Source organism: Diceros bicornis, chromosome 31, assembly GCF_020826845.1.
Source record: "Diceros bicornis minor isolate mBicDic1 chromosome 31, mDicBic1.mat.cur, whole genome shotgun sequence".
In the NCBI taxonomy this organism is placed as follows: Eukaryota; Metazoa; Chordata; class Mammalia; order Perissodactyla; family Rhinocerotidae; genus Diceros; species Diceros bicornis.
This window is the reverse complement of record NC_080770.1, coordinates 15,315,672-15,339,714: the sequence shown is the minus strand read 5'-3', so window position 1 is coordinate 15,339,714 and position 24,043 is coordinate 15,315,672.

Below are 24,043 nucleotides of genomic sequence, written 5' to 3'. Positions count from 1 at the left end.
TGGTTCTGTTTCTTTGGATAACCCTGACTAATACAAGACCTTAAAATCACTGTCATCTAAGCAATTAAAAACAGGCATCTAACAGCTCACCTGAGAGAAGAGCCCAGTGCAGTGGGACGTGAACCTCGTAATGGATAAAAGTGTGGCTCTGGAGACAGACTGCCACAGCTCAATCCTAGTTTTGCTACTGGATATCTGTGTGATTTGGGGGCAACTTTTTTTTTTTTTTTTTTTGTGAGGAGATCAGCCCTGAGCTAACATCCGCCAATCCTCCTCCTTTTTTGCTGAGGAAGACGGCCCTGGGCTAACATCTGTGCCTATCTTCCTCCACTTTATATGGGACGCCGCCACAACAAGGCTTACCAAGCAGTGCGTCTGTGCGCGCCCGGGATCCGAACCAGCGAACCCCGGGCCGCCGCAGCGGAGCGCGCGCACTTAACCGCTTGCGCCACCGGGCCGGTGGGGGCAACTTTTTTAACCTCCTTGTGCCTTAAACTCTTCATTCGAAAATGGGAGATAACGTCAGTATTTACTTAAAAGGCCTACTGTGAGGATTACATGTAGAATGCTTGGAATAATGCCTGGGAACTATTATTAGTCTCAATAGATTTCACTCTGTATCAGTTTTCTAGAGCTGCCATAACAAGGTACCACAAACTGAGTGGATTGCACAACAGACGATTATTGTCTCATGGTTCTGAATGCTAGAAGTCCAAAATAAAGGTGTCAGCTGGGTTAGTCTTTCTGAGGACCGAGGGAAAGATCTGTTCCCGGCCTCTCTCCTTGGCTTGTGGATGGCCATCTTCTCCTTATGTCTTTTCTCATCATCTTCTCTCTATGCATGCCTGTGCCCAAATTTCTCCTTATTATAAGGACACCAGTCATATTGAATTAGGGTCCCCTCTAATGACCTCACTTTAGCTTGATTCCTTTGGAAAGACCCTGTCTTTAAATAGTCACATCCTGAGGTACTGGGAGTTTGGACTTCAGCATATGAATTTGGCGGGGGATGAATCCAATAACAATTCCATTAATAACACAGGAATTATAAAGCCCTTGGATTCACCTACACAATAAGTTCTTTGTTGCCTGCTGTAGATTGGTTTTCCCTCAACTCAGACCCTGAGACAGGGGTTTGAAAGTAAGTCATTTACTTGGGAGGTGATTTCAGGAAGTGCAGGTGGGGAAGAGGGGAAGTGAGATAGACAAGGGAAGGAAGCCAGAACTGGCCATGTTAATGAGCAGCTTCCTGACATTGTTAACTGAGGCTACAACGCACTGGAACCTCTGGGAGAGAGCTTGGAGCACACTTCAGAGTTGGCCCATCCCAGGAAGGAGTCTGGGATTTGCCCACAAGTAGTGCTGTCACTCTTTGATTGAGGAGCGCTCGTAGAGCCTTAACTCCCTGGCCTGCCAAGCTAGAGGGCAAGTCCTCAGAAAAAGAGTGACCAGTATTTACAGTAGGAACCTCACAAGTGTTGTGTTCTTGAGCTGTCAAAGCTGAGGGGCTATAAAAAGGGTTCTGACAGCATGTACCATGTTGCTATACACAGCTGTAGGTCACATCAAGATGGAGTCAAGACCTCACACTAGATGGAGGCTAGGTCGAGAGTTGGACTTCTTTGCAAAAATTCCTTCTTAATGTTCTCCAGAAAGGATGGTCAAGAGCTCCAGTGAGGAAATCCTCTTCCGGGCCGCAGGTGCCATCTCTCCTTGGCTGTGCATTCAGCCAATATCCCAATAATGGATTAAAAAGATGCAACGAAATCATGTTGGATTGGGAAGTAGTAACAATTCCCATTCCTTTTAGACTCTCTCAGCTTCATCACAGAACCAAAAATCCATAGCATTGATTTTTATTGCTAAGCCCAAACACTCTACCTTATTAGTGAATGACACAGCCTGCAGAAGACTCTGTGTCTCCAGGCCATTGGGCTGAGGGTAGAGACTTAAAACTCTTAATTTTCCTTTTTGCATACAAAAATTTCAGTCCAAAGCTACTGTCCATCCTCCATTCTCTCTCTCTCTCTCTCTCTCTCCCTTGTCACCTCAAAGATTTCCTGGTTCTTTCTGTCCTCTTAAGCCTTGCTACTGTAACTTCCTCACACTCTATTATTACCAGCAATTAATATTTATTGCCATAAAATGGTGATAGGTTGTACATAGCAGAATAACTCCAGAGACCCTCTTCCTTTCATCAAATCCTAATCCTTCCTCCATCATACCAGCTCTTCTCATATGCTGAGTCATATTCTAGTGATATAGTGACACTATTAATAATCCTCCACATTTTTATAGCTCAGGAAATCAGAGAGCCAAGGTTATAAAAGCTTGGAAAGGTCATCTAGTTTAGAAATGATGCTACTATCCATGTATAATTCCCCTTTTATCTGAGACCAGAATTGCAAACCGATAAACCACAAGAGAAGCCCAGCCAGCAGATATGTTTTGTTTGGCACATGCAGGACTATAAAAATCAGTCACTTCCCATTTAAAAAATTCAATTTCAAACTTCTTGAAAAAACAAACAAACAAATTTGTTGTAACATATGGTAACACTTGGTTAGAGCCGAGAGGTGTTTTCTCCTTTAGACAGATCAGAGCCTGTCCCAGTCAGGATTCCCCATCCCTTCCTATTGAATTATCTTCAGCCTATAGCACTCAGTTGCTTGGCTCTCGATGTTTGAATCTTCTGCAACAATCCCCAAGAATCCCATAAATGTATGCTCGAGCACCCTAGGGGAAAAGGAGCTCTCCATCCCCAACAAAACCCATCCCCTCTTTGATCAGCTCATTCCAGAGCTCTTCCTGAAACTCTGAAAACCAAAGTATCCACCACTGGCCCCATCCCATCTCCTCAACACTAGACAGAGGAAGAGATTCCCCATTGAATTTTCTCCAAAGTAAGCATCCCCAAATCCTTGTCTAACTTGGTTTCTAGTTCCTCCACCATCTTGGTTTTTATTTTTGGACATGATCCACTCTGTTTTTATTCTTTTGAAGTATAAAATCCAGAGAGGAAGGTTTTCCTCCTGATAGATTCAGCTCATCCCTTGATCTTCTAGAATTTCATCCATGCACTAATTAAAGGAGTGTTTACTAAATACAGGTGCCAGGCACAGTGCCAGGCCCTGACATCACCTTGAGAAGCAGTAGAAGCTCAATGCCTGCCTTCCTGAAGCTCCCCGTCCAGTGGGGAGGCAGTGTTACTCAGCTATCTCCCAAAGAAACGCAAACCTGCACTGTGATGTATGCAAAATGAATTCCAGGTGAATCCAAGAATTTAGACACGAAAAGAAAATGAAATTTTAACAAATCTAAAGGAAAACATGGGTTAATAATTTGATTATCTTAGAGAGGGCTTTTTAATCACAATAGGAAATCTCAAAGCTACAAAGAAAAAAAATGGATAAATATAACTACATCAAATTTTAACATTTTTGGAGGCTAAAAGCACTATAAACAAGCCCAAAAGATAAACTGGGGAAAATATTTGCAACACACATTACAGACAAAGTACTGATTTCCCCAACATGTAAATTACTCTGACAAATCAATCGAAAAAGCACACAAAAATTTACAAAAGAAATATAAATGATGCAAACAAATGAGACAATTCTGAACCTCATTAATAATGAAAGAAATACAAATAAAAATAATGAGATATTTTCCAAGTAAATATTGACGGTGATATTTTAAAATTTATACTCCCTGGTACTGTCAACGTGTAGGGAAGCTGGCACTCCTGGTCACTGCACATTGAAACCATCCTTCTGCAGGGAATTCAGCAGTTAGCTCATTTTAAATGTTCGGATTCTGCAATTTTAATTATTTCTATCTATTATTTTTTCATCCAACCCATCCCCCATCACTTTATGGCTTCCAGAACTTGCTCACACCTGCATTTTCCCGGATCCTCATGCCAACCCCCTTGATTCTACTCAATTTATAATTTCTGAGACTTAAGACTGCTGTTCTCCTGGCCTAGAGGATTTCCACACAGCTTGTCTCTGTTTTCTTAGATCTCCTAAGAAATGTAGCAATGGTCTGGTTAACTCCACAGTGTCCCTGCCCAGGTTCCTAATAAAAGTGAAATCTGAACTGTTCAGGAGTGTCTTTCTACCCCAATTCAAACATTAGACAATGTTTCCTACTGGCAAAGAATTGTAAACATTTGGAGCTCCTGGTGAAACTGAATAACCTCAGAACCAAGACAGTTGTGTTGATGCATGGGGTAGTTCTGTGCTATATAAAGAAATAGAAACTAGATGTTAATTCACTGACCACATCATTTAGAAATGTCTTTTCTCAACAGAGACTGGTTGTGTCTGCCTAGTTATAATGAGATAATGCCCACTACGTCTATGTCTCCCCAGTGGGTTTGGCTCACACCCCTTATCCAATGCTTGCTCTCCAATGTCTACGCAGCCCCACAAGCCATAACCAGAAGAGTTTTACTTTATGTCATTTGTATTATGAAAACAATATTCATACTGAAGACAGTTGTTAAAATTGTCTTTCATTCTCCTGTAGGTTGGGATTTGCCCTCCTTGAGGAGTGTTCCCTTCCCCAGGTAAACTATGAGAGTGAATAATGCGGCACCACCTTCTCAACAGCAGGTATAAAACACAGTTGCTGTTTAATTGCAGTACTTGTGTTCATTCAACCATTGCACGCTTAATTTGTCCCATTGATAAAAAAGAGCCAACAATATATGAGAAGGAAGAACAGTGGGCCTGAAGATGAGTTGAGAGTCCTTTCCTGTCAATCCTGTAACTTTTTACACTATATCTTCTCTCATTGTATTAAGGATTTCAGCAAACGTTAGTTGAGTGCCTCTTTTCAATAAATGGCGCTGGGAAAATTGGATACCCACATGTAAAATAATGAAGTTAGACCCTTACCTTACATAATATACAAAAAGTAACTCAAGATGGATCAAAAAACTAAACAAAAGAGCTAAAACTATAAAACTTTTAGAAGAAAACTTAGGAGGAAAGCTCATGACATTGGATTTGGCAATGATTTCTTGAATATGACACCAAGAACACAGGCAATAAAAGAAAATAAATAGGTAAATTAAACTTCATAGAAATTAAAAACTTTTGTGCATCAAAGAACACTAACAACAGAGTGAAAAGGCAACTCACAGAAGGGAAAAAATATTTGCAAATCATATATCTGATAAGGGATTAGTATCCAGAATTTATAAAGAACTCACACAGCTCAACAACAAATTTTTAAATGAGCAAAGGACTTGAACAGATATTTCTCCAAATAAGATATACAAATGGCCAATAAGCACATGAAAAGATGGTCAATGCCCATCACTAATTATTGGAGTAATACAAATCAAAACCACATGAAGTACCACTTCACACCTGTTAGGATGGCTATCAAAAAAAAACCAAACAAACAGAAAATAACAAATGTTGGTGAGGATGTGGAAAAATTGGGACACTTGTGCATGGCTGATGGGAATGTAAAACGGTGCAGCCACTGTGCAAAACAGTAAGTGGTTCCTCAAAAAGTTAAACACAACTTTACCACATGATCCAGCAATTCCACTTCTAGGTATATACCTAAAAGAATTGAAAACAGGGACTTGAACAGTTATTGGTACACCAGTATTCATAACAACATTATTCACAATAGCCAAGATATGGAAACAACTTAAATTTCCATCAACAGATGAATGGATAAAGAAAATGTGGTATATTCATGCAATAGAATATTATTTAACCTTTAAAAAAAGAAGGAAATCCTTCCATTTGCCACAACATGGATGAACTTGAATGACATTATGCTAAGTGAAATAAGCCAGTCACAGAAGGACAAATTCTACACAATTCTACTTATATGAGGTATCTAAAATAGAAAAGCTCACAGCAGCAGAGAACACAACAGTGGTTTCCAAGGGCTTGGGGCATAGGGGAAATGAGAAGTTGTTATTCAATGAGTATATTGAGGTTATATTCACACTGGGAAGGAAATAATTACCTCCCAGCTCTTCATTCAGTATCTCTGCCATAGGAAATTTTTCACATACGTTATAAAATTCAAGTCTGCAGTTTTTCTTCCATAGCACTGAACAATTTTTAACATACTATATTACTTACCGACTGTATTATTTACTTATTTATTAAGTTCAATGTCTATTGCCTATCTCCTCCATTTGGATGTAAGCTCCGCAAGGGCAGAGACTTTTTGCCTACTTTCTCCATTGATAGAGTACCCAAACTGCTAGAACGGTGCCTAGCATATAGTAGCCTCTCAATAAATAGCTAATTTATTGAATTAATGAATAAAATATTTTAGACTACGTCTAATGTGAAAACATAAAGGAGCAGATGTAGGCAGGCTATTTTTATAGTACCTTTTTTCCGGGTTTTCAAAACCCAAAGAAACAAATTTACTCAGGGTAGAATTAGAAAGAGTTCAGATATTCACTCCATTACAAGGTAAAAAAAAAAAAAAAGCACTTTGCTATCATTTGTGTGTGCGTGTTGGCCTTAATATGCTTCAAATAAGGATAAAAATATGTTGAGAAAAAGAAAATGACACAATGTTCTTTTCAACAATTTTCAGAATAGTTCATGGTTTTTAAAGAAGAGATAAGTGGAAACAGCTGAGACCTTCTTTCCCAATAGGATTAAAAAGATGAATTGTATAATATCCATGAGACATCTTGGTCCATGAACAATCTGGCAGATGCACCACAGGGAAGCAGGCAGCCTACTTTCCTTTCAACTTTGATCAACTTTCCCCAATTTCTCGGGTGATTTAGCCTCCCTACATGCTATATCTAAGTAAGATTCAGGAGAGAATATTGTTTGAGGTTTGAATTCAGCATCAGGCAAAATGAGATTCTGAACATAGAGCTATCTTACTTTGAATACCATCACCAATAAAAATTTTTAACCAAAATGCTTCACTCTCGTTTTGCACTCTACCCCAGTTGCTGCCAGAAAGATATGGGAGATGGATGGGTGGTGATGTTGGGGCTTGAGCAGCCGTGTTCTTGTGGTCATTTGCACGTGGCTATGATGGCCTTTTCTCTTCCCTGTAGGTTAGATAAATAGGATGTGAGCAAGGGAGCAGAAAAAGAAATCTGAGAAGTATTTCTATCTGTCCTGTATTGATCTTCAAGAAAAAAAAAAGGAATTTTTTTGTGGTTGTTGATCTTATCTGAAGTGTTAAGACTCTCCCTGATGATATCCATACCCATATACAAAAGTAAATATATAAATATACACTGGAATCAAAGGCTTAAGATTATGTGTTGTGTGGGTTATACTCCATCATTCTTCCCTATACCCATGCCCTTATGTGATAATCTAGTTAACTTGGTTTTACACCTACATTCATTCATTTAAATTAATATATATGAAAAATGGAAATCACAATTGTAGTATTGGTGTTGTTTTTTTTTCCCCCAGCTTTACTGAGATATAATTGACATGTAACATTGTATGAATTTAAGGTGTATGATGTGATGATTTGATACACGTATGTATTGTGAAATGTTTACCACAAAAAGTTTAGTAAACACACCTTTCACCTCACATAATTACCATTTTGTTGTTGTTATGGTGAGAATGTTTAACATTTACTCTTATAGCAACTTTCAAGTGTACAGTACGGTATTGTTAACTATAGTCGCCATGCTATACATTAGATCCAGAACTTATTCATCTTATAATGGAAAGTTTGTACCCTTTGACCAATGTCTTCCCATTTCCCCAATCCCTAGCCACTGGTAACCATCAATCTACTATCTGTTTCTATAAGGTTGACTTTTTAGATTCCACATAAAAGTAAGATCATACGGGGGCTGGCCCCATGGCTTAGTGGTTAAGTGGTGCGCTCCACTACTGGCGGCAGGAGTTCGGATCCCGGACGCTCACCGACGCACCGCTTGTCCGGCCATGCTGAGGTGGCGTCCCACATACAGCAACTAGCAGGATGTGCAGCTATGACATACAACTATCTACTGGGGCTTTGGGGAGAAAAAGGGGAAAAAAAGGAGGAGGATTGGCAATAGATGTTAGCTCAAGGCCGGTCCTCCTCAGCAAAAAGAGGAGGATTGGCATGGATGTTAGCTTAGGGCTGATCTTCCACATGAAAAAAAAAAAAAAGATCATATAGGATTTGTTGTTCTTTGTATGACTTATTTCATTTAGCATGATGCTGTCAAAGTCCAACCATGTTATTGCAAAAGACAGGATTTCCTTCTTTTTTCATGGATGAATAATATTCCAATGTGTGTGTGTGTGTGTGTGTGTGTGTGTGTGTGAGACATTTTCTTTATCCATTCATCTGTTGATGGACACTAAGGTTGTTTCTATATCTTAGCTATTGTGAATAATGCTGCAATGAACATGGGAGTGCAGATATCTCTTCAAGATACTGATTTCATTTCCTTTGAATTTATACAAAAGAAGTAGGATTGCTGGGTTATATGGTAGTTCTATTTTTAATTATTTGATGAACCTCCGTACTGTTTTCCCTTGTGGCTGTACAAATTTACATTCCCACAACAGGGCACAAGGATTCCTTTTTCTCCACATCCTTGCCAGCATTTATCTCTTATCTTCTTGATAATAGCCTTTCTAACAAGTGTGAGGTGATATCTCGTTGTGGTTTCGGTCTACATTTCCCTTATGGTTAGTGATGTTGAGCATCTTTTCATGTGCCTATCGTCCATTTGTATGTTTTCTTTAGGAAGAAGTCTATTCAGGTTCTCTGCCCATTTTTAATTGGATTGTTTGTTTTGTTGCTATTAATTTGTGTGAGTTTCTTATATATTTTGAATATTAACCTCTTATCAGATATATGGCTTACAAATATTTTCTCCTATTCCATGGGTTGTCGTTTCATTTTGTTGATTATTTCTTTTGCTGAGTGGAGGCTTTTTAGCTTGATATAGCCCCTCATGTTGGTTTTTGCTTTTGTTGCCTTTGCTTTTTGTGTCAAAATGCCCTGGCTGTCAGTGTGTACTCTTGTAGATGCAGGGTCTCACAATGGTCATGTGCACAGCAATGGAGGCCGGTGATGGGAGTCAGGCTGGAGGCATGCATGTGTACAGCTGGAGGGGCTAGCTATAAGTGATCCCAGTGGTGCAGGCCAGTGACAGGAGTCTGGGTCAGATCCCAGCCCTTAAGCAGCTATGGGGCCCTTAGCTGTCGGTAGGTACTCCTGCGGCTGTAGGGTCTCACCACAGGCACACATACAGCAGGGGAGGCCAGTGACAGGAGTCAGGCTGGAAGCGTGCAAGTGTATAGCTAGAGGGTCTACCTTTGAGTGCACACACTGCAGTGGGGGTCAGCTGTGGGGGTCTAAGCTGGAATTTTGCACTCATGCAGCTGCAGGGGCCTGGGCAGGCTGCTGTGCAGACCCCAGGCTCTGGCTGCGGTTGAGGGGGCAGTGTAAATAGGTGGGAAGGACTTAGGTGGTTGGCCTCTGCAAACATGAAAACCTGTGGGGTCAAAAACAGTGAAATCTGCATGGGGTCCACAGCAGCTGTGCTGGTCATTGGTTTCTTCAGTGGCGAAAGCTGCCAGGGTCTTCTGCAGAACAGGTCGCTGGGAACCATGGTCACTCCCACTGTGTGGCTGACACTGGTAGCCCCTGCCCTTCTTTCTTGTTCCTAGCCATCCCTATACATCTCAGCTTTGCCCATCTCTAGGTGGGCTAAAACCAAGGTGGGTCTTTTGTGCAGTGCACTGAAATTCTGGGGACACTGGTCCTTCACCTCGCTCTCCCTTTGTTGATGAGGGGAACTCTTTCTAGCTGGGGCGTTCCCTCTTGATGCTGAGCAGTGCCGGCCTGGGCGGTGGGATGATGGAGGCAATGAAGCTGTTCTTCCTTTTCTTTTTGTGTGGTTATTCTCAGGTTTATTGCTCCACTATGTTGCTGAAGTTTCTTAATGGACTCCTGAGCTCTCCCAGAGCTGTTTTTGTTCACGGGTAGATGTCTACGTGTTGATCTTTGTTGGGGGACAGATGCTGGAGTCTCCCACACGGCCATCTTGATGATGTCACTTTGGGTGTGGTTCTAAATGATGAGCAAAACATAGGCTTTGGCCTCTGGATGTGTTGAGTTAAGTGGGTCAGCTCAAAGTCTGAAGATCTGTTCTCTTCATCTTTCCTATATAATTTTCAGCAGATTGAGGCCAAAGTGTTACAGCTGAAAACTTATAATTACAAAACACAGTTCCTATAAGGGACAAACTTAGAAGTTGAAGGGAATAAAAAGAAAAAGACTCCAATATTACTGACTAGATTTTATTACTCAGGGTTCTCCAGAGATACAGAACAATAGGATATATATATGGAGATTTTCTTAAACCATTTTATTGAGGTGTGATCAACATACAAAAATTTCACATATTTAATGTACACAACTTGATGAGTTTAGAGTTAAATATACACCCTTGAAAACATCACCACAGTCTATATTGTATACTTAAAAATTTGCTAAAAGGGTAAATCTTATGTTAAGTGTTCTTATCACAGAATAATAATAGTAAATAAAGAGGGTGGTAGGAAAATTTTGGAGGTGATGGATCTGTTTATGGCAAAGGAGATTTATTATAAGGAATTGGCTCACACAATTCCTGGTATGGAGGCTGAGAAGTTCCACAATCCGGGAGACCTAGAAAAGCAGTAGTGTAGTTCAGTCTGAAGGTTCGAGGAACCAGGGAAGCTGATGGCATAAATCCCAGTCCAAATGCAAGGGAAGACAGATGTTCCAGCTCATTCAATCAGGCATAAAAGAAGGAACAAATTCTCCCTTCTTCTGCCTTTTGTTCTATTCAAGCCCTTCATGGATTGGATGATGTCCACCCACATTTAGGAAGGCAACCTGCTTTACTGTGATGGTGCTCAGGGCAAGCTGCCCCAGGAAGCACCACTCTGGTATGCAGATTATTTCGAGCTGAAGACAATAAGGACTCAGAGAGCTCAGGAAAAATATTTGAGTTTCCCCTCCAAAACTGCCTAAAGAATTTAAAACCAACAAAATCTGTTTTAGGAAGGGGTTATTATCATGACTGCTATAAAAGATAATTTAGGATAGAGGTTACAATAGAAAAGGCACCAACAAGCCCATCTTATCGGGAGTTCTGTCTCTCTGGCCACATTCTTTGGATGGCCCTGCGAGGAGTTGTCAGATAATCATTTACAAGGGAAGTCTCCATTTGTAAAGGTATCTCCCTCTCTGTATTGAGAAAAAGGGGGGGTGAGCTCATTTCTAGTAACTTATCAATGTGGAAGATGAGGCCTTGGGGCTGTATCATAAACCTTACTCTTGTTTACTGTGCTTTAGTGGTAATCTCCTGTAACTGACTCCCCCACCCCCAAAATCCTCCTTTGTCATTGGCTGAAAATGGTATTTAAGACGAGAATTTCTGCTATTGTGTTGAGAAACGCAGTGTCCCTGCTTTCTCCCATGTATACATGTTATTAAACTTGGTATTATTTTCTCCTGCTAACCTGTCTTGTTGATTATTTGGCCAGCCAGAAGAACCTTAAGGGAAAGGGCAGAGGGAGATTCTCCCTCTTCCCCCGACAGTTTTGGCGAGCCAGCCAGGAGAAGCACCGGCTGGTAAGTTGCCTTCTCTGGCTGGAAGACCTGCCTTCTCCCTGCACTACTGCAGATGATGAGATACGGGAACGCCTGACGAAAGCCGGCAAAAGGTAAGACTTCTTACCACGTCAGCCTCCCGGAATCTCTATCTGCGGAGTCCGGCGGAAGGAAGTGGTGAGAATTTTTTCTCTTTCTAAATTTAGATTGGCAGGAGAAAATATTTGGGAAACTAGTTTCTTGGGCTTTTAGTGACTCTTGGTTTAAATTTGGTAGAGTACTCTTGGTTTTGATCTTGATTCCTTTTCCTCCCAGAGTAGTCTCTGTCTTGTTCTGTGTCCTGAGAAAACTTGGCTTTGTGACCAGTGAGAATATTCTCCTTGGTCTCCACCATACGGAAGGTGCATTTACCGGGGTGCACCTCGGTGGCCAGTCGAGTAGACTGGGGTTCCGAACTGTCTCTTTGTCCGGCTGTGCCAAGTTCTCAGGGGAGTTTGTCATAAAAGGCCCAGTCCATAAGGGCTTTTGTCGTCTTAACCATCGTTGCTTGTTAGTGCTGGAAAAATCCCATTCCAGTATCGCCCGCCCGGTGTCACAGATTAGCGGGTCTGTGACTGGAGGCATCCCACACTATTGTGGGAGACCGGAGACACCCTTTTATCCTTACTGCCTGTGCAACGAAGGTCTTTACTTTCTCTGAATATCTTTGGGAGTGAATTCTGTGGATCATGGGGGCTACATCATCTGCGCCCTCACCAGGGACGCCTCTTGCGTCCATGGTGAAGATTTATTCTAAGCGTGGAAAGTTACCTCCGGGTCTTTCCTTAAAAAGGCTTATTGGTTCGAGTCACTATTGGAATAAATATACAAGTGAAGATCCTACTCGTCAATGGCCAGACGACGGATCCTTTAAATTGGAAAAACTTCTAAATTGGGGAAAAAAAATTTTTTGCGAGCTCTCACATAATTGCTTAATTGGTACCTAAGAATTAAGGCCAGAAAAAGGAAGGGAAAAATTTGACTAGTCTTAAGACCTTGACTCAGGTTACAATTGAATTGAGAACATGTAAAAGTGTAAGTGTTGATAAGATTATAAAGGTTGGAATGTTTGAGCTAATTTTATACAAAGAGGTTACATCAACTTTGCCTGAGTATGTTTTAAAATGTCTGACTGGGAATGCTTCTCTTGTCCAAAGTTAGAAGATCAAGACCTGTTGATAAAAATCTTAATGATAATTATGTTTAAAGGTATAAGAGGTGACGAAATTTACATGAAATTTTGTAAGAAAAAAAACTGATGTTATTTCTATTACAGAACTGGTTAACAAAAATAGTAGTTTAAATGATGGCTAATTTTATCTGAAGTCTTATGAAGTCTTATAGGCAATCTAAATAATTATTGGAAACAAGTAAATAGTTGTGAAAAAGATAAATGTTGGATGAACTTTAAACAATAATTATGTGTTATGGTAGTTACTGCTTCCAAACTCTTTTTGGTGACTTAAAGCTTTAGAGTTTTGCTAAATTTTATAAAAAAAAAATTCTCTATCATCATTTCCAAATAAGATAAGATATTAGACATTGATTGCTAAATGTACATTTGTCTACTTTTGGCTTTTCATTACAGGAAAACTAAAAGGTGTTTTGGGTCTATTGGTAAACATGTGTTTTATTAAAAGATTGTACTATAAAGTAACATGTTTCCAGAAATGATGAAGTAAGTGTTCATAAATTTTCCAAGCCACAAGATACTAATATAAAAGAAAGTTTACAATTGTTTACTTAGTTTTTACTTACAAATTAAGGTTTCTAAGGGGTAAAATTCCTAATTAGTATATGTGATTGAAGCTACTAAAAATTAAGAAAAATATGTCTGTGTACAAAGAAAGTAAGATGTATAAAGGTACAAAGAATGGAAATATTTTGTTTGGTTAAGAAAGATAAATTTGTCCTCAAGTACTAGGAGGGAAAAGAAAGACATGGGACAAATTCTGAATGTAAGAGGAAAGTTATAGAAGGTTTGTGGAAGAGGAATTCTGGAAAAGGAGTTTTATGCATGGTCAAGTTGGCTAAGATTGAAATGAATTTAATTAAGTAAATGAGTTTTAATAGCAGAAATAAGCTGGTGCAAAATTAAAATTTGGTCTTCTGTCTCTTAAAAGGATAATTTGCTTAAACTTGATAAAGAGGTTACAAAAGATTTTTCTTTACCTTTGAGTAAGTCTACCTAAAAAAAAAAAAAAAAAAAACTGTTAAAATAATTTCCTGTGTTCAAAAGACTGAGGTCTCTCTATTAAGGCTTTTTGGACTATTAATGCTCTGTTTGCTTTGATTGTTTATATTTTTGACAAGCTCCACCAAAATTCATATCTTAAATAAAGTCTTTTTTTTACTTTTTTCTTTGAGAATTTTCAAAGGGCCCTGGAACTTCTCAAAGAAATTTGCTCTCTACCTATAAAGAGAAAGATACTAAACTTATTAGGCTTATTCAGTATGGTAAATTACGCAGAAAACATTGTCAGACAAGTGATGATAAGCCTGCTTAGGTGGTATTTTGTGGGTTAATGTTACTGATATAGGCGTTTTAAAATTGTACAACATTACTGAAATTCTGATCTGTCCTGGTTATCAGTCATAATTCTGGTTATTATTATTTTAAAGTGTTGTATGTCACAAAATTAACCAAATTTCCTTGTCAATTGCCATTTTGAGGTCTTGTTGTTTACAGACTTATTTCTTTGCTCTAATGCTTTTGCAAAATGTTTCAACTTCAGAAAAATTCATGGAAAGGACTCAGACATTTACACTGGAGTACAGGTTTCTGACAAACTTTCTGATCATAAAACTGAACTGGGTAAAAAAATTATAGAAATCTGATGGAGAGACTGATAACTTCATAAAGCTGCTAACAAAAAGATTGGGATCAAGAATAGATTACACAGGACTGAACCAACTGATAAGGATGATTATAATTTTTATGATTTTTCATTTGAAGTATTGCTGAATTTTTAATGTTTTGTTTTTTCAGATTTAAGGAAAACTTTTTCTCTTTTCTCCTGAGCTAGCTATGATGTATAGCAATTTGGTAAATGATAGTTTTGTAAGTAAAATTGAAATATTTACCTTTTCCTCTCTACCTGATCCCTCGAATTTAGAAACTCTTAGTAAGTGAGTATTGTTGTTTTCATGGCAATATGTTATTTGCATAAGTTCAATAAGAATCTGTTCTCCTTATAACAGGACACAATTGGAAACACTGGTTCTATTACCAAGGTTGTGACTGGAACATCATATTTGCAATATAACCATACAGCCTTTGAGGAATGAAGATTGGACTTTATGGAATAAAGCCACATGGAAATATTAGCCTGGTACCTTATGTTCCAAGCAGCACTTACCAGGATAAGTAAAAAATGTCACTTATCTGGCAGGTACAAGGAACCTTGAAATATTTTGGGGAAACCTCGGAATAGAGGAATTCACCCAAATCTATAGGTATTGCAGGCAAAGTCTGATGACAAAATCCTTGGCTTGGCTTTCCTGGCCTCGAGAGACCTTTAAAGTTCAATGTGAGATTCCTTATAAAAAGTTCCAGCAAAGCAGATTTAAAAGAGCCTATGTGATCAACTGCTATTCTTGCTGTACTTATGTAAATAATTGGGCCAACTCTATTGGAACTAGACTTATTTTGCAAACTAGTTTTAATTTTGCTATCTTAATAAAAATGAGGGTGATTTTAGAGAGAAAAATTATATTTCAGTAAAAACTATAGTATACAGTTGCGGATATTAGATCCTAGTTTTGTTAATTGTCTTTTAAGGTTTTTGTTTTATATCTGTTGACTGGACTGGATCCTGATTTCTTCTAGTCTCCTGAAATATCTGGCTACAGATGTCCAAACTAACGTTTTTGATTTTTTTCCATCATTTTCATTTAAAATCACTGAGAACTGAACCTGCCCTTTTTCCTGAAGCCTTACAAACTAAAGCTGATGAACTTGATATAAACTTAAGAGATGACCTGACGACACCATCAGAGACATTTTAAACTGCAAAAGATACTTTGACGCTGACATCTAAAATTCTTCTTCACTGGCTGTCCTCTAAACTCAAAAACTGGTTTACAATTTGCTCTAACCATTAACCTTGTTTTTCTTTCGTTTACACAAATATGCTTTTAGAGTCTGCCATGCTGTTGGCACAATTTGGAAATCCCGAGGAAGGTCAGAATTCAGGGAAGGAAGGTGTACCAATGAAAAAATGAATGCTTCCAAAAGTATATTTCCCAAATTTCACCATCTTGCCAAGAATCCGTCCTAGACCAATATCATGGTCATGTACCTGCTAGCTTTCTATGGCCTGACGTGTATTCCCACAGTATTGTGTGGAAATCAAGCCCTGAAATATGCCATTTGTTGTTTCTTAGATGAAATGGGTGTTTCCCTCCGTCTCCACCACCACAGGCCCCCCTTCCACCCATCACACTGCAGCCAAAGGAATATTTTAAGAATTCAGATAGAATCGTTTCATGCCTTGCTCTTGGAGTAAAGTTCATATGTCCCTAAGCGAGCCTGCAAGGCTCTCTGAAAACTAGTTTCTTCTGAAATCATCAGCTGCATCTCACACTAAGCCCCCTCATTTGTTGTGCTGCAGTCACCCCGGCTTTTCTCAGCTCCTCAAGGAATCCTGTTACACAGGCCCTTGCATTTGCAACTCTTTCAACCTGGAATAGTCTCCCCAACCCATGACAATCAAGTTCTTATTCTTTAAGCCTCAGCTTAAATGTTAGTTCCTCAGGGAAGCCTTTTCTTACCACAACAAACTAGGTCATAACCCTACTATTCATTGTAACAATATCCTGTGCTTCTTTTTTTCACTTTCCCAAATGGCATAAAAAAAAATCAATTAACTCTGTAGTGGTTTAATATCTGTCTATGCCCCAGATTCTAATCGCCATGAATGAGGAATCATGTCTATCTTATTTATTACTATATTCCAGAACCTAGTATTATGTCCAATACATAGTAGATAGTCAGTAAATATTTGCTGAATTGATGAATAAGACTGTGGAATCCATGTGGAAATATTCCCCAAGTAATATTTCTAGCCGATGTGGAGGTCATTAAAAGGTTGCAGTCACATTCATAGTTATCTGTCTTCTTAATACCAGCTCAACACAAGGCTGATATAAGGGAAGCCATATTCTAGAAAAGAAACCATATTGTAACTTTGAATGACCTCTGACTAACTAACTCAGCTAGATATGCATCCTCCAGGAGGTCTAATTGCTCTGTAGATTTTATGACCCATGCTTGTGCATTTATCTCCCAGCTGCGATAAGATAACAACTTTATTTTTTTGAGTTCCTTAGGGATGTGATGTCCCCTGGACAGAGAGTCTATCTGGTGTGGCCACACTCAATCTGTAACACCAGAAGGACAACATTCCTAACACCCTCCTCGATAACCCACTGGCCTATATAACTGCTTCAAGATTCTGTGCCCCCTTTAAGATGGTTCTTTTGGACAATAATTGGCCGTCTTCCCCCTTTCTAGCAAGCTGTAATAAAATGCCCTTTCTCTGCCACCATCTTGCCTCTTGATGATTACTTTTGTCTCATGACAAACAGATGGTGCCATTTGTGTGGTAACAGAAATCTGCCAACCCAGGTGGGACTTTAAGTCCTGCTCATGGCCAGTTGACCTCGGATAGGTGACCTGTCTGGTAAGGCCCTAGAAGCTGCTGAGGCTCCCTTTGTGTCACGGATCTGCCCTTCCTGCTCTCCTGTGACAAGACCAGCAGCCTCCTAATGCTCCCTATGTTGGAAAAGGAAACGGCCACTTCTGGCGTGTTGACAGGCTCACATATGGATTAGAGTAAGTTGCCTCGGGGGTGAACCACTGAGAACTTTCCTTCCCCTCCATCTGGGGTCCCCCTCTTTTGAGGGGGCATCTAGTTAATAAGGTGCCCTGCCAGAGTGGAAAGAGGTATATGGCTTTACCCAGAATCTGGGAACCAGTTCACTGGTGTCTGATTTTTCTGTGTCTGTGTCTGTATCTATAAAGAGCTCCAGGACCGAATGCATTTTGGGTGAGTGACTTCATTAAAATGCATCTGTGCCTAAAATTGTCTAATAGTGGGTTAGGATAGTGGGCTAGAGGCCCCACTGGTGAGATTTGGTTACTGAGTTAAAGTCCCAAGGCTAGGATTGTGGGAGACAATATAAAAGGGTTACAGCCACTGGGGCACTCAAAAGGATCAAGTTATAGTCCCGAGCTTTGAGTTAGAGTCCCAGAGTACTCTTAGTTAGAGTCCCAGAGTATTGGATTTGGTGTCTGTTCATGTTTGTCTTTGTCTGACTATTTTATTTGTTAAAATTGGCTGTTTGGGGGCTGAGTTTCTCAGTGATCATAACAAAATCTTTAGAAATTACCTTGTTTGTTGCAGCCATGTTAGGAAAAGACCCTAAAGTGGAGATAATTGTATACAGCTGGTGAGATAACCTGGAATAACTGAAAATTACAGCGGCTACTTTGGGCTCCTTTTGAGCTTTTGTACCAAGAAACAAAGAAATCTTTAAAGTGTTGGAGGGCTCCACCCTTCAACGGAAAATTTCCAGAAGCTCTACAGTGTTTGCAGAGAACATTGGAATCTTACCAAGCTTGTTTTGTGTCCTGAGGGCTTGGCTTAATAATCGTCAGTTTGGGCGGATCCCAAAATAGGGTCAGACAAAAATATGGTTGTACCCCATTTTGCAGTCACAGATGGTAGGGCAGAAATGCAGTTTTCACTCCCATTTGTGGCTAAGGGTCCCACCAGGGGACAGATCCTTAAATTAGAAAAACTTCTGAATTGAAAAAAAATGTAGCTGAAAGTGGGCGTCAACTTCTTTCCAGTTCTTCAGGAAACTGGAAACAAACATCTTTGTCTTGCAAAATCCTGCAGGGCCAGAGGTATGGCTCTAGAAGGAGGTTCAAAGTTCACTTGTCCTTTTCCAATCCCAAAGCCTCCCCTCTTCCTCTCAAAACGCTTGTAGATATTGTGACATTAAAATCTATAAGGCAAATATGCCCCAGAAACTCTATCTTGGAGAAAACTTGAGTGGTTTCTCCGTGCTGTGATGTAGTTGGACAGGTAGATCAGTAATGTCATGTGAGTTACAACCCAGTTTCTGAGAAATCAAGAGCAACTGTCTTTAAAAAATGCTTGCAAGACTGGAAATGCAGCTCTAGAGGCAGTCCAGGTTCCACCCATTTCCCTTGTCTGAAAGAACTTGCAAATCCACTGGGGAATATGTAGCCCATCACTAACTCCTAGGACTGAAAAAAAACAAAAGTAAAAAGGAAAGAAAATGACCATAAGAGCACCCTTGCCAAAAATCTAGCATCTTAAGTGTCTTCTCCATAAATACAGGAAAAAGGCTTGAAACAAAATTTAGGTTCATAACTAGGGAGACTTGTACTTGATTCATGGCAGTAATTTTAAAACAATGGCTGTGGAGTCTCTGTGTATGTGTGTCTATATATATGTTATATGTGTGATATTTTACCCCAAAATGGTATAATTTCTAAAAAACTCTATTTAATTGGCTTAACGTAAGCATTTATGTAAATTATTTCTAAATGTAATATAAACTAACCCAAATGTCTTTCAAGTTAATACGATATAAATTAATGTTTGGTAAGTGAAAGCTTATTTAAACTTGGTGGTTTGATTAAAGTGGACATGTCATCAGAGTTATCAGCATTGGCCAGGATTCAGACATGCAGTCTTTATTCTACATTTATTGGTCAAATAAGCTAATGTTATCTCTATCACAAAACTGGTTAGCAAAATTAATAACTTAAAATGATGGCTAATTTTGTCTAATGCCTCATGAAATTTTGTAGGCAATCTAAGTACTTACTGGAAAAGGCAATCTAAATAAATGTGAAAAGGGTAAAACTTTTGGAGGAAAGATTTTAACAATGATTGTGGGTTACAATGTATGTACTTAAAACAACTTAAGATGATGGTTAACTGCTTTAGTGTCACATAAAGTTTTTGTGAGTAATCTAAATATGACCGTTACAAACAAATGGTCTAGATGTAAGTGAGATAAGAGTTACAGATAAACTTTTAGCAATAATTATAGTTTATGACATGAGTACTTAAAATAGCTTCCAAAATCTCTTTCATAACTTGAAACATTGAAGTTTTGTTAGATTAAATTGAATGATAAAAATTCACTGAGTATCTAAATCATTTCCAAATAAGATAGAATATTAGACATTAATTATTAAATCTGGTTTATCTACTTTTGGATTCTTATTACAGATAAACTAAAATATGTTTGGGTCTATTAGTAAACATGTTCTGTATTTTATTAAAGATTGTACTATGAAGTAGCAAATTTCTAGAAATTATGAAAAGTATTTATGAATTTGCCAAGCCACAGAATGCTAATGTAAAAGACAGTTCATAAAATTGCTTACTTTTAGTTTTCACTAAGATCTGTGTGTTAAAAATTTTTATTAGTATATGTAATTAAAGCTACTAAAAATTAATAAGGAAAACATCTCTGTATTCAAGGAAAGTAAGATGTATGTTTTCAGTAAAGAATGGAAATATTTTTGTTTGTTTTGTTAAGAACGGTAAATTTGTCATAAAGTACTAGAAGGGAAGAAAGAAGGTATGGGACAAATTGTGAGTGTAAAAATAAAGTTATAGAAGGTTTGTGGAAGAGGAACCCTAAGAAAGAATTTTGTGCCCAGTCAAGTCGACTAAGATTAAAATAAATTTAATTAAGTGAATAAGTATTAATATCAGAAGTAAAGTGGTACAAAAATTAGAATTAAGTTTTCTCTTTCTTAAAAGGATAATTTTCCTCGACTTTTAGTCTGTTTTTGATAAAGAGTTTATAAAGGGTTTTTCTTTACCTTTGAATAAGTCTACCTAAAAAGACAGAAAATCTATGTTTTTTAAAAATAATTTCCTATGTTCAAAAAGACTGAGATCTCTCTATTAAGATTTTTTTTTTTTTTTTTTACTGTTTTAACTCTCTGTTTGCCCTTAACTGTTTCTGTTGTGACTTTGATTGAATGGATAACTGAGGACTGTTTCACAGTGAGCATTGTTTCTTATTTGACCAAGTGCTTTAAACCCTTTTGATGTTTTTGACAAGCTTCCCTCAAAATTCAAATCCTAAATGAAGTTTTTCATTTCACCTGAAGGAAAAAAATTTTTTCTTTGAGAATTCAGAGGACCACTGGGACTACTCAAAGAAATTCATTCTCTCTTTTTCTATAAAGAAAAAGACAATAAATTAATTAAGCTTTTTTGTATGTTAAATTATATGGAAAACATTGTCAAAAAAAGTGACAATAAACCTTCTTAGGTGGTGTTATGTGGGTAAATGTTATAGATATAAATGTTTTAAGAGGGCCAGCCCGACGGCATAACGGTTAAGTTCACGTGTTCCACTTCAGCCGCCCGGGGTTCGCTGGGTCGGATCCTGGGTGTGGACATACTCACCATTCATCAAGCCGTGCTGAGATGGTGTCCCACATAGAAGAGCTACAACTCTACAACTATGATACACAACTATGTACTGGGGTTTTAAGGAGAAAAAAGTAAAAGAGGTAGATTGGCAACAGATGTTGGTGCAAGGCCAATCATCCTCAAAAATATATATATGCCATTAAAAAAAGTGTTTTAAAAATTACGTAACATTCCTAAAATTCCGATCTGTCCTGGTTGTCAGCCATAATTCTAGTTATTATTTTGAAGGGTTGTATGTAACAGAAATAGCCAAGTTTCTGTGTCAATTGCCCTTTTGAGTCTTTTGTCATTTGCAGATTTTTGCTGTTTTACTCTGATGCTTTTGCAAATATGTTTCATCTTCAGAGAGATTCATGAAAAGACTCTGACACTTACTCTAGAATACAAGTTTATGATAAACTTTCAGATTGTAAAACTGAACTGGCTAAGAAAGTATAGAACTCTAACAGAGAAACTGATGACTTCATGAAACTGCTAAGAAAAGATTAAGATCAAGAATCAATTGCACAGTACTGTATGAACTGATGAGGATGATTGTAATTTTTATGACTTTTCATTTGAGATATTGCTGACTTTTTGATATTTTGTTTTTCCCAGATTTATGGAAACCTTTTTCCCTTTATCTTAAGCTAACTATGACATATAGCAATTTGGTAAAATTATACCTTTGTAAGTAAAATTGAAACATTTATCTTTATTTCTCACAACCTGATCACTCCAGGATTTGGAAGCTCTTGGTGAATGAGTACTGTTTTCATGGCAATATAATTATTTGCATAAGTTCAATAAGAACCTAATATCCTTAGAACAGGGCACAACTTGGAACACTGGTTATATTACCAAGGCTTTAACTGGAATGTCATATTTGAGAGAAATATGCAAACTCAGATATGACAAGACAGATTTTGAGGAACAAATATTGGACTTTATGAAATAAAGCCACTTGGAAACATCAGCCTGGTACCTTGTTTAGAGGGTTCCCAACAACTTTATCAGGTGAGTAAAGAAGATCACTTCTCTGGCAGGTGCCTGGAAACTCAGGATATTTTGAGGACCTCAAGATGAGAGGAATACACCCAAATCTGTAGATATTTCAGGGGAAATCTAATGACAAGTCCATGGCTTGGCTTTCCTGGCCTCAAGAGGCCTTTAAAGTCCAATCTGAGATTCCTTATGAGAAGTTCTAATAAAGCAGATTCAAAGGAGCGTATATGATCAATTGCTATTCTTGCTATACTTATGTAAATAATTGGGCCAAGTTTATTAAAAATAGACTTATTTTGCAGACCAATGAGTCTTAATTGGCTATTTGTGGTAAAAATAGGGTCATTTTAGAGAGAAAAATTATGCTTCAATAGAGACTGCAGTACACATTCATGAATATTAGGTTCTAGTTCTGATAATTATCTTCGAGGTTTTTGTTTTCTATCTGTAACTGGGCCAGATCCTGAATTCTTCTAGTCTCCTAAAATGTCTGGCTATAAATTTCCAAACTAATGTTTTCAATTTTTTCCATCATTTACATTCACAATCATTGAGAATTAACCTGCCCTTTTCCTGAAGCCCTACAGACTGAAACATGATAACTTGATATAAACTTAAGAGAGATTCATGTTTGTTGCTGTGTAAGCCACTCAGACTGATACCTGAACATCTGATGACATCATCAGAGACATTTCAAACTGCAAAAGGTGCTTTGACTCTGATATCTAGAAATCCTTTGACTGGCTGCTCCCTGAACTCAGAAACTGGTCTATAATTTGCTCCAACCATTAACCTTGTTTTTCTTTTTGTTTCCCTAGAAATGTTTCTTATTAAATACCTGGTTACTTGCTTACACAATATAGGCCTAACTTTGGGAGCCCACCTGCATCACTGTCTTACTAAGAGACTGGTTAAATGAGATGGAACAACTTATGCCCCTCATCAACAGACTATCTCTGAAGATTGAGGATTGAACCACAAAAGGGGGGAATTGACACCAGCTCAACACATGGGTGACATAAGAGAAGCCATATTGTAGAAAAGAAACCATACTTTAACTTTGAATGACCTCTGACTAACTAACTCAGCTGGATATGCACCCTCCAGGAGATCTAACTGCTCTGTAGACTTTATGATCCATGCTAGTGCATATACATTCCAGCTGAGATAAGACAATATCTTTGTTTTTTTGAACTCCTTGGGCATTTGATGAAACTTGGACAGAGAATCTGTCTGGTGTGGACACTCTCAGTCTGTAACACCAGAGGGACAATGTTCTTAACTGCCTCCCCTATAACCCACTGGCCTATATAACTGCTTCAAGATTCTGTGACCCCTTAAGATGGTTCTTTCAGACATTAGTAGACCATCTTCCCTCTTGCTAACAAACTGTAATAAAATGCCCTTTCTCTGCCACCATCTTGCCTCTTGATGATTGGCTTTTGTCTCATGGTGAGCAGATCATGCCCTTTGTGCAGTAGCATTCTGACAATAAAGTAAATGTCCCACAGAGGGTGGAAGTAGATAGTGGTTTTCATTACTGAAGAATAGAAGATAGCTTGAGTTAATTGAGGCAGATTGTCCACAAACAATGCTTCAGAAATAAAATAGAAATTCTGACCTTTAGTGATAAAGAAATATTTCAAAAGTTATATATGGGACTCAATTCAGCTCCACATCAAATTCTTTCCAATAATTAATGCAAATCATTACATCTTTCTTTCATTCTACAGTGTCTTGGTCCTCTACACTATTTTGGGAAGTAGGCTAACATTTTCTAGTCTAACATTTCCCATTTCATATCTCCTCTCTCCTCTATTTTTTCTCCCTCTGTTTAGTTACTTGTATTTTGCGTGACAAATGCCTAAATTGGATATGACTGAATATTGAGAAAAATTTTCTTTGGTCAAGGTTGATTTCCACCCCACTACCCA